Source organism: Chrysochloris asiatica, unplaced genomic scaffold (genome assembly GCF_000296735.1).
Source record: "Chrysochloris asiatica unplaced genomic scaffold, ChrAsi1.0 scaffold00258, whole genome shotgun sequence".
Classification (NCBI taxonomy): Eukaryota; Metazoa; Chordata; class Mammalia; order Afrosoricida; family Chrysochloridae; genus Chrysochloris; species Chrysochloris asiatica.
This window is the reverse complement of record NW_006408776.1, coordinates 2135644-2149012: the sequence shown is the minus strand read 5'-3', so window position 1 is coordinate 2149012 and position 13369 is coordinate 2135644. Positions and strand designations below refer to the sequence as shown.

Sequence of the window (13369 nt, the reverse complement as noted above, 5' to 3'; positions counted from 1 at the left end):
CAGAGAAAAAGAGGAAGACCCCCAACGAGATGGATCAGCTAGGTGACATCATTGATGGCGTCAAGTGTGGCAGCGATGGTGGGGTTGGCCCAGGATCAGACATTATTTCCTTCTGCTGTGCATGGGGTCGCTATAAGTTGGTTCCGACTTGATGGCACCTGACAACAACAACAACAACAGGGTTGCTTTGAAGCAGAATCAACTTGATGGTGGTGGGTTTGATGTGGTTTGGGTATTCACTTTGAGAACTAGGGTGTGCCTGACCCAGACGATGGTATTTTCAGACATTTCAAATGAACGTGAAAGCTGGACAATCAATAAGGAAGGCCAAGAAAGAACCAATACATTTGAATTACGGTATTGGTGAAGAATATTGGAAGTACCATGGACTGCCAGAACAAACAAATCTGTGTTAGAAGAGGTACAGCCCGAATGCTCCTAAGAAACCAGGATGGTGAGACTTTATCTCTCATATTTCGGACGTGGTATCAAGAGGGACCAGTCACTGGAGAAGGACATCATGCTTGGCAAAGTGGAGGGTCAGTGAGGAAGAGGAAGACCCCTAGTGAGATGGTTTGATATAGTGGCAGATGTAATAGACTGAAGTATCACAATTGTGCAGATAGCACAGGACTGGGCAGAGTTTCATTCTGTTGTACATAGGGCCACTTGGACTTGGAACCTACTCAAGGGCGCTTAACAGCAGCAGCAGCAGCAAGTAAAGCTGTCATCTGTCCCCACATGACGATGATTCTGGCCTCAAACATCAAATGTTGTGGAGTATCCCCGTGTCATGCTTTAAAATCAAGAGCAGTAATATCACAGTTGAGGCCTACAGAGCGGAAGGCCTGCCTGCCTGCAGAAGAGTGACCCTACCAACAGTAGGTTAGTAGCATGGTCTTAATGAATAAAGAAGAGGCTGTTATACATTACCAGCGTAAGACACCAAAAAGGCCCAATTGTTTTTTTTTCATATTTTTATATTTCAAATTCCCTGCCCAAATTTATCATATCATGACATTTATCTGACAGTGTGTCAGTGTGGTGATGAATGACATGTTCATTCCCTAGGAAATAGGTCCCTAGAGATAATCTAGATCAGTACCCACATTCCATCTCTGGCTGGTGCCAGCATTGGCACACATTAATACCCTAGAGCATAAACTTACAACTACACGCACACCATGGGCTCACATTCATCAGTGGGGCAAATGATCTTCTTTTATTACCTAAGGTTCTTTAAATTCATGTTTGGCAGGAAGACTGGGTCAGTCTCCCTCAGGTTCCCTCCACTAGGAATAAATGAAAGTTTTCTATTTCCAACACCACCACACTGTCACTTTACTCAGGTAACTAGCCCCACCCAATTTTCACTTTTAGTCAACTGAATTTAAAACTAGCATATTAACTAAAACTGAAAGTTAGCATATAAAAATGATTTATGAAGCACATTGTATTATATCTTGCTGTAATTGATGGCAGGGGATGTTGCATTCTTTAAATTTTCTTCCCTTGTGACAGTTTTCAACTTCCCGAATTTTGCAGTTGTTCAAGTAAGAAAAGTGAGGTTCTGACTATCAGAGTGTCTTCCCTACCGTGAGGGATGTACCGAGTGTCAGAGCCGCTCCGAGGCTGCCTGGAGGAAGTGCACATTGACTTACTTGCCTTGTGTGATGTTTCAAAAATGTTCTTAGATGTTATACGTGACGATTTCGGCATCTTTTCTTCTAGCATATTTATATAATGAACTATGTTTATCCGGCCTGAAGATGCAATACTCTAATAATTCAAATGTCTTTTAAATGACAGTGTTTGTGTTTTCATAATCACAGTAGAATTAAATACAATAGTGCTTTATGTGACACCAGAGAATAAGACTTCACTTGAGTGACTTTTCTACTTTAATGCCAAGATATTGGGAAGTCCATAAAAATTATTTTGATGTTGGTACTCCTTTTCTGATATAACATTCCATAACAATGAAAATTATTTCCTCCTCTTTACAAAAGTAAATTTTGTTCATTGGAGAACAAATCTATTCATATACACAAAAGATAAAGTAAATAATCATTTAATCCCCCACTCAGAAATAACTACTTTAGACCATAGAAGAATCAATGCATTTGAATTATGGTGTTGGTAGAGAGTATTGAAAGTACCATGGACTGCCAGAAGAACAAACCTCTGTGTTGGGTGAAGTCCAGCCAGAATTCTCGTAAGAAGCCAGGATGGCGAGACTTCATTTCTCATACTTTGTACATGTTATTAGGAGGGTCCAGTCCCTGGAGAAACACACCATGCTTGGTAAAATGGAGGTTCAATGAAAAGAGGAAGATCATTAACTAGATTGAGCTCCACAGTAGCAGCAGCGATGGCTGAAACATAAGAATTGTGAGGGTGGCGAAAGACTCGGCAGTATTTTGTTGTAGTGTGTGTAGGGTGGCTATGAGTCAGAACTGACTCTATGACACCTAACAACACAACAACAACAATATTTTCTAGTTGTTAAATGTCGTAGAGTCAGTTCTAACCCATAGCAACCCTGTATAGGTTTTCCAAGGTGCAGCTAGTGAGCTGGAACCCCCCAACCTTGCAGTTCAAACTGGCTTTGCAGTCTAGTGTATTAACCCACAGTGCCATACCAGGATTCTATGTGTGTGTGTGTATTGTTGCTGTTATGTGCTGTCGAGTCGGTTCCAACCTTTAAGCACTCTGTATAGGGTTTCCTAGGAGCAGCTGGTTAGCTTGAACCACTGACCTTGTACTTCAAAAGGAATTTTCAGTCCAGCATATTGACCCACAGCACCACACCACACCAAGTCACACTCTCTCTGCATATATATACAACTCTGCTCTGTAACCCAATCCTTTTTGTTTAAAAAGGTATCATAACCCAAAAGAATTGAAAGTAGGAACGGAAACAAAAACCCATACAGCAATGTTCATCACAGCATTACTCACAATAGCCAAAAGGTGGAACCAACTCAAGTGACGATCAACAGATACGTGGATAAGCAAAATGTAATACAAGGGGGCTTCAAAAAGTTCATGGAGAAATGGAATTAAAAGATACTGAAATTTTCCCACCAACCTTTTGAAGCCCTTTGTATGTACATACAATGCCCCATCCTTTGAACTCAGCCATAAAGAAAATGAAATTCTGATATATGCTGTATGGATGAAACCTCAAAACATGAGGCTGAGAGAAATAAGTCAGTCACAAAAAATGACAAATACTGAATGATCTCACTTATATGATCTCACTTGTTAGTGGTACCAGGGCTGAGAGGAAGGTAGAAAGACAAAGTTAATCTATTCGTGGCACTGAGTTCATGGTAATGGTGGGAGAATGATTAAGAAAATGACAACCATGAGGGTTGCAGAACATGAAGAATGTCATCGACTAGAACTGAATGATACATGTAGGAATGGCTGCACTGGCCAATGGGTTTTTATTTAGTTTGTTACCACAGTAAAGATGCGACATACATCTTGCAAAAGTAGTTTGTACCGATTATACTCCTCCTCAAAGTAAGTGAGAATGTACTTGCCTCAGACTCGATCCAGCTGTTTGTATTGGGTTTTTTATTTTTATTTTTTTCTGCCAATTAGCAGGCAAACAGAATAATTTTATAGTAGAAATTCACAGTCCATTGATTATTACAAAGGCTGAACAGTCTTAAGGTTTACTAGCTTATAATGTTTTGCTAATTTTTATGGTACAATGTTTTCTCATTCTTATCAACTTATTTTATATCAGACAGTAAATTCCATGTGTAACGTAGCCCATGTTGCTGTTGTTGTTGTTGCTAGGTACCATCAAGGTGGTACCAACTCATAGCAGTGCCCATATGTGCAACAGAATGAAACACTGCATGATCCTGGGCCAACCTCACAGTTGTTGCCAAGCTTGAGCCCATTGATGCTGCCACTTCACCAATCCATCTCGCTGGGGGTCTTCCTCTTTTTCTGTGACCCTCCACCTTACCAAACATGAATCAAGAGATGGTTCTTTCAAATTGCTAAGTAATATTCCACTCTATGGACATACCACTTTGTTTATCCATTCACCTGTTGATGGTCATTGGAATTATTTCTGGTTTCAGGCTATTACGAATATAGCTGCTATGAATATTCTTGGTACATGTGTTTGTGTAGAAATACGCTTGCTTTTCTCTTGGAATTGGCCAGATAATATCATTAAGTATACAAGGGGTCTTCAAAAAGTTAGTGGAAAATGGAATTAAAAGATAATGGGATTTTTCCACAAACTTCTTTAAGCCCCCTCAAATAAGGAGTCCTACTGGTGCATTGGTTAAACGTTCAGCTGTGAACCAAAAGGTCAGCAGTTTGAACCTACCAGCTGGTCACAGCAGAAAACTGCAGCAGTTTGATTTGTAAAGACCCTTGGAGCCATCTTAGTCTATCCTGTAGGTTCACTGGCAGTTACGAATCAGGCTACTAACCTCTCAAGGTCAGCAGTTCAAAACTATCAGCCATTCTGTGGGGGAAGTTGAGACTTTCTGCTCCTGTAAAGATTTATAGCCTTGGAAACTCTATGAAGGGTCACTATGAGTCAGAACTGACTCCACAGCACACCACCGCCACCATAATGAACTTGAGGTGTTTTCTTGGGTAATATAAGTAAGATCAGAAGAACTATGGGATGACATCAAGAATATCTTACACAAAGAAAGGAAAAGGTCATTGAAAAGGTAGAAAATAAGGAAAAGATCAAAATGGATGTCAGAAGAGACTCTGAAAAACTTGCTCTCCAACTTAGAGATGTTAAAGCAAATGGAAGAAGTGAAGAAGTAAAAGAGCTCAACAGAAAATTTCAAAGGGCAGCTTGAGAAGATAAAGTAAAATATTAACAATAAAATGCAAAGACCTGGAGTTAGAAGACCAAAAGGGAAGAAACCGCTCAGCATTTCTCAAGGTGAAAGAATTCAAGAAAAAATTCAACTCCTGAATTGTAATATTGAAGGATTCTGTGGGCAAAATATTGAATGATGTAGAAAGCATCCAAAGAAGATGGAAGGAATGCACTGAGTCACGTACCAAAAAGAAATGGTGAGTGCTCAACCATTTCAAGAGGTAGCATATGCTCAGGCACCAATGGAGCTGAAGGAAGAAGTTTACGCTGCACTGAAGGCATTGGCAAAGAACAAGGCTCCAAGAATTGATGAAATACAAATTGAAATCTTTCAACAAACTGATGCAGCATTGGAGATGCTCGCTCACTAAGCCAAAAATTTGGAAGACAACTACTTGGCCAACCAATTGGAAGAAATCCATGTTTGTGCCCATTCCAAAGAATGGTGACTCAATGGAATTCAGAAATCATCAGACAATATTATAAATATCTCATTCAAGTAAAATTTTGCTGAAGATAATTCAAAAATGGCTGCAACAGTACATTAACAGAGAACTGTCAGAAACTCAAGATGGACTCAGAAGAGGATGTGTAACTAGGCATATCATTACTGGCATCAGATGGATCTTGACTAAAAGCAGAGGGTACCAGAAAGCTGTTTACATGTGCTTTATTGGCTATACAAATGTTTTGACTGTTGAATCATGAGAAGCTATAGACAACGTTGCAAAGATGGATATTCCAGAACACTTGATTATGCTCATGAATAACCTGTACGTAGACTAATAGGCAGATGTTCGAGTAGAACAAGGAGATACTTAATGGTTTAAAATCAGGTAAGTTGTGTGCTAAGGCTGTTCTTTCAATCTGTATGCTGAACACATAATTAAGAGAAGCTGGATTATTTGAAAAACAGCATTAGGATTGGAACAAGACTCATTAACAACCTGCTATATGCAGAAGATAGAACCTTGCTTGCTGGCAACCAAGACTTCAAATACTTACTGATGAAGATCAAAGACCACAACCTTCAGTGTGGATTGCACCTCAATGGAAAGAAAACAAAATCCTTACTACTGACTGATAAATAACATCATGATAAGTGGAGAAAAGAGTGAAGTTGTCAAAGACTTTCTTTTTCTTGGATCCACCATCAATTCTAATGGAAACAGCAGTCAAGAAATCAAGCAATGTGTTATATTAGGCAAATCTGCTGCACAAGACTTCTTTAAAGTGTTCAATAACAAAGACATCAGTTTGAGAACTAAGTTGTACCTGACTCTAGCAATAGTATTTTCAGTACTTCATATACAAGTGAAAGTTCAACAACGAATAAGGAAGACCATAGAAGAATTGATGCTTTTGAGTTATAGTGTTGAAGAAGAATAATGAAAGGACCATGGAATGCTAGAAAAACAAACAAATCTGTATTGGAAGAGGTACAGCCAGAATCCTTAGATGCCAGGATAGTGAGATTTCCTGTCTTAGTACTTCAGACATGCTATCAGGAGAGACCAGACCCTGGAGAAGGACATTATGCTTGTAGTTGGTGGCTCAGAAGAAAAGAAGAAGACTCGCCAATGAGAAGGGTTGGCAAAGTAGCAGCAGCAATGGACTCAAGAATAACAACAATTGTGAGCATGGTGCAGGACTGGGCGGGGTTGCTGTGAGCTGGAACCGACTTGACAACACCTAACAACCACAACAATATAAGACTTGGAATTCTTTGGCATACTTGCCAACACTTGGTATAATGAGGTTTTTTGGTTGTTGGTTTGTTTGTTTCTAATTTTTTTTATCCATCCTAATATATGTGTGGGAGTGTGGGGGGCTCCATATGATAAGCACTGGATTGTGAACCATAAGGTTAGCAGTTTGAGCCCAGTAGCCACTCTTGCAGAAGAAAGGCTTTCTGCTTCTGCAAAGATTTAAAGTCTCAGGAACCCTATCCAGGGTTCCGAAGAGTCGGAATGGGCTCAACGGCACTTAACAACAACAATATATGTGTGGAGTCCTGGTGTGATGCTATAGTATAAGCCCAGGACTGCTAACCACAAGATCGTGTGTTCAAATCCAGCAGTCACTCCTTGAAAACCATAAACAGGATCACTATGAGCAGGAACCGACTGGATGGAATTTAGCAAAAATACATTATGTTCTGGTTTGCATTTGCCAATTAGATTATGATGTTGAGCATCTCTTTTTAATTGTGAGCTATAGATATTTTTGTTAATTGAGTTGTTTATAGTTTTATTTTTGTATTTTGACAGTTCTTTATACAGTCATTTACCACATATACTACTTACAGATATTTTCTCCCACTGTGTGGTTTTGTCAAATTGGTTCCAACTGTCAGCAATCCTATGTACAACAGAATTCTTCATAGTATTGTGTTATTATCCTTTTTCGCCTGTTGATTCTGTTGTGACTTCATGCATATAATTTGTGTTATTTGTATCTTCTTCGTCTAATCTTTTGTAAGATTTACCAGTGAGTGGTTTGTCAATTTTAGTAATCCTTTCAAAGAACCAGTTTTTCTCATTAATACTTCTATTGCTTTTATGTTTTCTGTTTCATTTATTTCTGCTTTAACCTTTATTGTTTGTCTTCTTCTGGCAGCTGCAGGTTTATTTTGCTGCTCTTGTTCGAATTGTTGGAGACATTGGGTTAAGGTGTTGATGTTGTTGGTTCTTTCTTCTTTTTGGATGTGTGCATTTATTGCTATATATTGCCCTCTGAGCACTGCTTTTGCTGTGCCCTGAAGGTTTTGGTATGCTGTGTTTTTCGTTCACATTTGTTTCTAGGAACTTTGTGAATTCACGTTTTATTTCTTCTACTACCCTTTTAAGCAGGGTGTTATTCAGTGTCTATAATATTTGGTATTTTTTCCTTGATCTTCCTTTTTTTTTATTTCTAACTTAATAGTGTATTGTAACCTGAGACGATGCTTTTTGATGTTTTTAAATTTATTGAGGTTTGCTTTGTGGCCTAACATGGTCTATACTTGAAAATGTTCCATGTCTTGCTTTAATTTTTAAAGAGATTTTCTCTGTGCATGGGTTTCTAGATTAACATTTGGGGGTGTTTATTTTTATTATTTGTGTGTGTGTGTGTGCTAAAAAATCTTATATTTAGAATTAACCAGCTAGACCAGTTTAGATGATCCCAATTTGGTTGGCAATATCCAAAGCATCCTAGTCAGGAACCAGTCGAACCTACGCCTTCTTTTCTCCATCAGGCCTGATCCAGGGGTTGACCTTGGTTACATCAATGTCATAGAACTTCTTCGCAGCCTGTCTGATCTGGTGCTTGTTGGCCTTGACCTCCACAAGGAACACAAGTGTGTTACTATCTTCAGTCTTCTTCATGGCTGACTCAGTAGTCACAGGGAACTTGATGATGGCATAGTGGGAAACCTTGCTCTTCCGAAGATATTTGGGCTGCCTTCGGAACCTCAGAGTCTTGGGCCGCCAGAAGGTGGGTGATGTGCGGATCTTCTTTTTGTGTGTGTGTGTGTGTGTGTGTGTGGCTTTGGACCCCTTTCAGCACTGCCTTCTTGGCCTTCAATGCCTTTGGTTTGGCTTCAGCTTTGGGAGGGGCAGGGGCTTCCTTCTTCGCTTTCGGAGCCATCTTCATAAAAAACTGGGGTGTTTATTTTTCATTGGTGGTGATCTCTTGGTTTGGGGTTCTGGTTTTGTCTCACTGTCTTCTTGCTTGCATCGTTTCCAACAAGAAATATGCTGACATATTTGTCATTGTTCTTGAGTATGTAATAGATCTTTTTCTCTGTCTTTGAGATTTTCTTTTTTCACTGGTTTTAAGGAATTTTGCCATGATGTGCCTTGATGTAGTTTTCTTTGTGCTTCTTTTGCTTTAGTTTTGTTGAGCATTTTGCATCTGTTTATAATTTTCTCAAACTTGAAAATTTTTCCATCATTTCTTAAAATAAGTTTTTGACACTTTCAGTTCTCTATTTGCTAAAAACTGGTATACTAGGCCGTTTGAAGTTGTACTCTGTTTCTGTTTTTTATCCTTTTCTTTGTGAGTTTTGTTTTGGAGAGTTTCTACTGCTATGCTTTCCAGTTCACTAATCTGTTCTTCGGTCATATTTAATATGGCGTTAATCCCATCCTGTGTCGTTCCCATGGTGTACACTGTAGTTTAACTCTAAGCTTTGTTAGGCTCTTTGTTATGTTGTTTTTCTTTCTACTTCTTTTAAACACAAAAATAGAGCTATATATTCATTGTCCTTATGTGTTCATTTTAACATCTTTGGTTCATTCTTTTCCTAATTGTGTGCCATATTTGCCTACTTTGCACGCTTAATAATTTTTGATTGGATGGAAGGCATTATGCATTTTGTTGGAGGATGTATTTTATGGTTACTGTTCCCGTAAATATCCTTGAGCTTTGTTTTGGTACACAGTTCAGATAACTGGAAACCATTTGATCCTTTCAGGTCTTGCTTTTAAGATTTGTATGTGACACAAGAGCAGTGTCAAGGCAAGACCCTTCTCTGTACTCTACCCAGTGTTCCATGAATTATGAGCTTTTCTGTCTGGTTGCGGGGCACAGGCACTCTGCATATCCCATGTAAGTGTAGAACACGGTTAATCTTCCCTTGGCTTGAGATGGTTCCTCACCTGCATGTGCTGGTTAGAACTCCCATGGATACTCAACACACACCCTTTCCACTGTGTTCTCTGGCTGTGGCTCTCTTTTTTCCCAGAACTCTGGGACTTACAAGGTCCAACTCCTGCATCAAGTGATAGACCTTACCTCATTTTTTCCTTCCACTCAGGGGTAAGTCTTCTATGACCTGATACCCAGAAATACTGTTTCCTATATTATGGAGTCCTGGTGTGGCGCTGTGGGTTAATGCGTCAGACTGCAAAGTCATTTGAACTGCAAGGTCGGTGGTTCAAGCTCACCAGCAGTTCCTCAGAAACCCTATACAGGGTCACTATGGGTCGGAACTGACTCGACGACACTTAACAACAACAACAACAACAAATGCTGCTCTTAAGTGCCAGCAAGTTGGTTCCAACTCATAGCGACCTTGTATAGAGTTTCAAAGGAGCAGCTGATGGATTTGAACTGTCGACCTTGTGGTTCATAGTCCAGCACTGATCCTTTTTGGTATCGGAAGTAAAATTTAGTCTCTGTTTCTTCATCTTGTTTGGAAGCAAAAGTCTTGTCTTAATTTTGTTAGATTTTCTTGTGTAATAAATAGCTTAAATTTTTTAATGGGAGACTGTATCAGTCTCTGCTTTCATGTTTTATGTCTTTGGTGGCATGCTTAGAAAGATTCCTATTTAAAATTTTTAAAAAGAAAACTTGAATATTTTCAATGACTTATGTCTTAGTTTTACATTAAACTGTTTTCTTAACATATACTTCTAAAAATCCACTGCTACCAAGCTGATTCCAACTCACAGTGACCTTGTATAGGCTTCACAAGACCGTAAATCTATGGGAACACACAGCCTTGTCCTTCTCCTGCTAAGTAGCTGGTGCAGTTAGCAGCCCATCACCAAACCCACGGCGCCACCAGGGATCCTGTAGCCCCATAGTATAGGCAATTTGGAAGATAGTTGAAATTTGCCTCTAATTTTATCAGTGCTCAGCTGCTAACTTAATGGTCAGTACTTCAAACCCACTAGCTACTCCACAGGAAATAAGGACTGCCGTTCTGCTGTCATAAAGATGACAGCCTAGGAAATTATGTTGTTGTTGTTATGTGCCGTGGAGTCGGTTCTGACTCATAGCTACCCTGTATAGGGTTTCCGAGGCTGTAATTCTTTATGGGAACAGAAAGCCTCATCTTTCTCCTGCGGAGCAGCTGGTAGTTCGAACTGCTGTCCCTAAGGTTAACAGCCTGATTTATAACCAATTCTACTCTTACATAAAATCACTATGAGTCAGAATCAATTCGATGGTGCACAACAACAAATTCCATCAGTAGACACAATGCCAGTATACATATTGGCATATTTCCAGCCATGTTTTTCTTCTGTGCATTTATTTTTACATAGTTATAATCCTAGTGTAGATGGTATTTAGTATGTTTGCCCATTGCACTGTATTATACACATTTTAATGTTGCTACATAATCTTCATAATTGCAATATAAGGACCAAATTATATTGTCTTTAAATTACTTTTATCGATGTTACTAGACTGTTTCGTTATTTCCTTTGAAACAGAGTACATGAAGCATAATTATCAGGCAGGGCGTTTTTTGGGAACCAACTTTGCCTACCTGCACATTTTCCTCCTTCTGTGGAGTTGGCGATGCAGGAAGCCTCTGCTTTCACAGAGTTATTGTATCCTTCTGCAGGGCCATTTCAGTACATTCAGGAAAATCCTGTGCGTATTAAATGAAAAGAAAACACAATTTTTAAATAGGTCAATCCATTTTTCATTGTTGTTATTATTGTGAAGTGCCATGGAGTCAGTTCCAACTCATAGCGACTCTGTGTAGGGTTTCCAAGGAGCAACTGTTGAGTTTGAGCTAATGACTTTACAGTTGAAACTGACCTTTCAGTCCAATGCATTATCCTGCAGCAAAATAGAAGGAGTTCAAAATTAGACCCATAAATAGCTTAAAAATTATATTTGTAGCAACAACAATAACAAAAAAGTGTTTTGTATTCATTACCATGATAAGTCATTTATTTTCTAATTACTATCTGTGCTTGATCATTTTTAGGAAAGTTACTATTCAAGTCAAGTGCACCATAATGCAGAATTCTTTATCAGCCCCACTGAAAGCTCAAGGTAAGATAAGCCAAGCTGAGTAATAATAGTAATATGGATGTTATACATAGTTTTTCTTGAAACATATAGTGTCACTGTCTATTAGCCATAAGGTGACTTATTCCTTGTAATTAAAAAACATATCTATATATATATTGAAATTGATTTCCTCTGGTAGCATTAGTAGTTACGAGTCAGGCTGCCAACCTCAAGGTCAGCAGTTCGAAACTACCAGGGGTTCCTCTGGAGAAAGATGAGGTGTTCTGCTCCTGTAAAGATTTACAGCCTCGGAAACCCTGTTCAGGGTCACTATGAGTCGGAACCAACTCCACGGTACTTAACAACAACAACATAAGTGTATATGGATTCCTGGGTTATAAAGAAATGTCTTCTGTGCTAGGCTGAGAACTCCTTGAGAGCAGGACCATTTCAATTAATGCAGCATCCCAGAGCCCAGCCTTAAGCAGCTGCCAAATGGAATCTATAGATTATTTACCTCTACTGGATATTTTTTTTAGTAAGCAGAAAACATACACTTATGTGTGTATATGTATATATATATATTAACTGTTGTTCAGTGCCATCTAGACTAACAGTAGGAGTCCTGGTGTGGCGCCATAGGATAAGCACTTGATCTCAAGTTTGGTTTGAACTGCAAGATCAGCAGTTCAAGCTCACCAGCTGCTCCTCAAAAACCCTATACAGGGTCAATATGGCTTGGAACTGACTCAACAGCACTTAATAACAACAACAATTCCAGGATTCTTGTTCCAACTCATAGTGAAACTGTATAGAGTTTCCAAGGGGCGACTGGTGAGCTTCAACCACCGACCTTGGGGTCTAGTACATTAACCCACAGTGCCACACCAGGAAACCCTGGATGAGGCAGGACAAATTATTAAATTGCCACAGAGTTGGTTAAAGTAAGTCCTGCTGTGCATTGGTCAGCAAAGAGTCTTCATTCAAGTCCAGAGAATGTCTTTCTAACTTGGGTCACTCGAAATTCCTGCTCATTTGTCACTTCAGCATTCAGTTTCACAAATCTGCAAGGTGGTCTTCTTCTATAGCCCTAATAATGCTTTCTCAGCTCTGTTATACATTTGTCTTGTTTGCTCACCAGTGTCAAATAGGTAATGCTATTTCTGTTTCATGAGAGGAATAAGTTGGAGGGTGGCGATCAGATGCTTTAAGACACAGTGGGTCTTAATGACCACCTTTGGGGCCTTTGTAGTTAGTTCAATAGAGAGCATATAATTTTCAAAACCTAAGGAGCTCTGGTAGCATAGTGGTTATGAATCGTGCTGCGAGCCACAAGGTCAGCAGTTCGAAACTACCAGCTGTTCCATGGGAGAAAGATGAGGCCTTCTGCTCCTGTAAAGATTTCCAGCCTCGGAAACCCTGTACAGGGTCGCTCTGAGTCGGAACCGACTCCACGGCACACAACAACAACACATTATTTAAGTGGGAAGCTACAGACACTACTGTCGGTCATATGAATTCATATTTCAACCTTAAAAAAAAATCCTGTATTTTCTGATTCAATAAAATACTTTTCCAATTAATTATGTTGTTGTTAGGTGCCATCGAGTCAGTGCTGACTCATAGCAACCTTTTGCACAGCAGAATAAAACACGTCCCTGTCCTGTACCAACCTCACGATTGTTGCTACTCTTGAGCCCAATGCTACTGCCACTGGGCCAGTCCACCTTGTTGGCTGTTTTCCCCTTTTTTGCT

The 13369-nt window shown here is 39.4% G+C and overlaps 1 pseudogene; it reads right to left on the bottom strand.

Annotated features, from left to right (window-relative positions):
- The window catches only part of LOC102819217, an 87457-nt pseudogene that overhangs the window by 49659 nt on the left and 24429 nt on the right, over window positions 1-13369 (bottom strand).